The following is a 4,098-nucleotide window of genomic DNA, read 5'->3' on the forward strand; positions in this document are numbered from 1 at the left end:
TATATATATATATATATATATATATATATATATATAAAAAAAAAAGTGAAAACCAAAAAAAAAAAAAAAAATCAGTTCTCTTTATGTAATTTTAAGTTCTATTTATCACAGCTTTTGTGATTTGTCGTGAAGAATTTGAGGAAGTAAAGAAAAATAAATACTCCTTTAATTTCTGCCCTACCTGATTTGTTCCTGTTGCATATTGCCTTCAGTTCTTGAGTTTTGTGTAGAACTGTTTTTATTGTAAAAATGAATGTCTAGTGATTTATTATTAATCTTTGTATTAAAAAAATTGTGTATTAACCCTGTTTTTGTTAACAATGGCAAACTTTTTTTGTGACTTACACTTGCAAGCTTCAAAACCCCCCAGGATCTGGCCCTTCTGGGAAACTTGTGATTACAAACAGTTCAAAATTAGATTACAATCTTTTGAAACTATTGAAAACAGTGGCATTATGTCTCAAAGGCTTGTTTTTACTGCTCAAAAAGACAGCCAATGTTCATTGATCTCTGCATCTGCCAAGTCATGTAACCTAGAAACTGCAGAATAAAACCAATTGTATTATATTCTGCCTCAGATTTCTGTCTCTTTGTCTTGTATTGGTTGGCACAGCAACAGAAGAGCTCCTCTCTGCACTCTTGATTGAGTGAATAAGGAAAGGTGCAGTGCATGATGTAGTAATTAAATGAGCATGAGCCTAATTTGGGTCCTGTGAGAACCTGCCGTCCATGACAACCAGTGGCAGCTTGATGAGAAATATTCACACGTTCAGTAAGAATAAACGAGACTGCTTTCTCCCTCAGTTTTGTGAGAAGCAGCTAATAGTGTTGTGGCTGATGCTGAATACAAGCACACTCTGTTGAAATGTTCTGTGAGAATGTGACCATTGTTATTACATAATCCTTCATAATAAATGCATATATGCTTGACACCAATGCACCATGACAGGGTTTTATGTGAACTTAATTTTAATTTTTGTTGTTGGTTTAGAAAAATCTCAAACCCTTGACTACAAAAAAAAGTTTTGATTAGCCAAGTATTCAAAACACACGTTTTGTAGAAACATTAAGACAAAAATGCAATCAATCTATAGAATAATATTCAGATTTATTTTTAGCTTTTTAGCAATTACAACTAAAAGCAAATAATTACATTCTGTAAGCAATTTCAGGAAAAAGTATGTTTAATTATATATATATACACACACACACACACACACACACACACACACACACACTTCTCATTAGTGTGAAAATCAGTAAGCAATTTCAGGAAAAATTATGCTTAATTATATATACACACACACATACATACATACACACTCACACTCACACACTTCTCATTAGTGTGAAATTCAGTTCTTAAAGCACAAGCCCTAAGCTAAAATAATAACCTTACAGTTCAAAGACTATAATAATTATAGTCTTTGAACTGTAAGGTTATCACAGCCACTGGACAATTTCAGTGATTATCATGAAAATGCCTGTAGTAATATCAGTGTTGATACAGTAGATGGCAGCATTTTCTAAAAAAAGAAAAAAAAAAAAAAAAGAAAACACCCGCTGATGGAGAATGTGAGTTAGTTTGGTTGCGAGTGGCTTATTTGACCATCATTAGAGGCAGTTCTCAAGATCTCTATTTCCATTTCGACAAACGGGTTTATTTAATAATAATCACTTTATCATATGTATCGTTACAACTAAACGTTCAAATAGAACTGATGACGTTGTTGTTGTCTGATTCTCAAGAAAAAGATGCCAACATCCGGGCCTTCAAGCTGTTTACCTGAACCACGTGTTATGGCTTTGAGGACTGTTGCGCGCTACCGTGCGCTTTGGCACGTGTCTTTGCTGTGAACGCGCATTATCGAAAACAAGCGATATGTTGTATGCGCGGGCTCGAGTTTGTCTGGAGAGCGGAGCTTGAGGCTATCACTCTCGGCAGCTGATTGGTTTGACACAAACTATACTCGACCTGATTGGTTTTCATGTCTGCGGAAGAGAATTTCGTCATAACAAACCTATATATTCGCAAACACGTTCAACAGAAATGTTCAAAAACAAACGGATGGCATTAAAACATATAAAACAATGTGGTGTCTTTTAAATGATAAAATCTATCCAGGCAGTCAATGGGAGTATAAATACATAAATAATAAAAGAGAGAACACATTTAATAATGAGAACATTCAGTTCTCAAGACAAATATTACTGTTGTGGCTTCAATAATTTTTTTTTTTTTATCTTAATAAAAATATTTTATTTAATTAGTCGTATTATTATTGTCGCGTATTATGCTAAATTTACTAATAGCAACCTGAATTTCACAGGCTTACTGCGTATAACGTTACTCCTTGAATTAAAAAAATCAAGATATTAAATGAACCACATTAGTTAACATAAAAAGTATTTATTATTGTTATTAGCCTAGGTATTTTTTTCCTTTACATTTTATTAAATCTCCCTGGCTTTTTAATGCATATTGTTGTATATAGTTGTTTATTGAATTTGAATGGACTACAAATTGCCTAAACTGCTTCTTTATAAATTAATGTGATCGTTTTATTTTTGGATAACCAGTATTTATTTTTCGAAATATTTTCATTGCATTCATGCAGCTGCAGAAATGCATTCCGTAAAATTCCCACGCATTTGTGAATGAAGACAGGACAGAAGTAGCTAAATGTTGGTGAGCGTGGAGCGCACACTAATAGACCCACGCCTCGTACGCAACCGCATCACAGTCTCATTCAAAAAAAAAAAAAAAAAAAAAAAAAAGAAGAGAGGAGAAGACTGTCACAGCGGAAGAACTATGCACAGTAGACTCTGAACAACAACAACAACAACAGCAGCAGCAGCATCTTGGACCGTCGTGACACATGCGGGCACAGCAGCGCTTCTGAATGAGAAACCCTGCAGTGGGGAGAACAGCTGATCCACGTCCTCCCAAAAGGTATTGCATTGTGCATCATTCAATATTTGGCTTGTTTTCTTTTCAGATTTGATGATATTTTTCAATGCATAACACCCAGTGTATGAGTTGCTTTAAGAGCACTGCATCCTAAGTGCCTCAGCGAAGGTCACATTGGTGTGCTTTTTTTTATTTATTCAGCAAGCAGTAAGTTAAAACACGACGCCTTCAAACACAACAGTCTTTATTTTTTATTTTATTATGTGAGCTGGGTAATAATTTGCTTGTGTTCGTGGGAAAAGCTTTTACTGTGGGTTACCATGCTGCGGAGTTATAAAATGGGACGCAGAATGAAAACATATGACATCATCGGGACAGGATCCTTATCTAGCCGAAGACTTCACAAATTCACGTTTGAAAACTATTGACCAATATTTATCACCGTCGGACCACTGTGTCGGTTCAATGGGTAATTATTTATTTATATGTGAACTGTCAACACATATGATGTCAGTGACATTCATGTCAATGTAGACTAAGGAAGTTTTAACGTTCTGCAATGCATCTGGCGTTATAGTTACGCACAATTACTAAAACACTGGGCTGGTTCTTTTGTGACCATTTATTTAAGGCAGTCTCTTCACTTATTATTTATAAGGCGTAGCAGATGCTCTCTGACGCATAGAGATGGGGTTATTTCTTTAGTGCTGTCAGGCTGTGAAACCTACCCCTACATGAACCTCAAACCATTTATTAAGCAGTATTGCTCTAAAATGACTTGATGTGTTGTCATGATTTGCATGTGGCCTTTGTGGGTGTATTATTATTATGGAAAAAGGAACCAGTGACATTATTTGGCTGAAAGTAGCTAGGATTCTAATAACTGGATATTACAATGCAAGGCATTCAGCTAACAACTACTAAATTGATTATTTTACTACTCACTTTTAAAAAAAAATCTAAAACATTTCCGTCCTTTTTGATTCGTTGTTCTTTATCCATGTAGCTCTTGTAGGGGACATAATACAAAACACCAATCAGATGAAGTCATCATCTTAACCTATATAATCGTTAAATTACATTGTATTTATTTACACATCCGGGATTATTTTCACTTGGCTGATAGCCCCGCCCCTGCAAACCATCAATTGGATGCTCCACACGCCAGTAACGCGACGCCCCGCCCA

This window comes from Carassius gibelio, chromosome A5 (genome assembly GCF_023724105.1).
Source record: "Carassius gibelio isolate Cgi1373 ecotype wild population from Czech Republic chromosome A5, carGib1.2-hapl.c, whole genome shotgun sequence".
Classification (NCBI taxonomy): Eukaryota; Metazoa; Chordata; class Actinopteri; order Cypriniformes; family Cyprinidae; genus Carassius; species Carassius gibelio.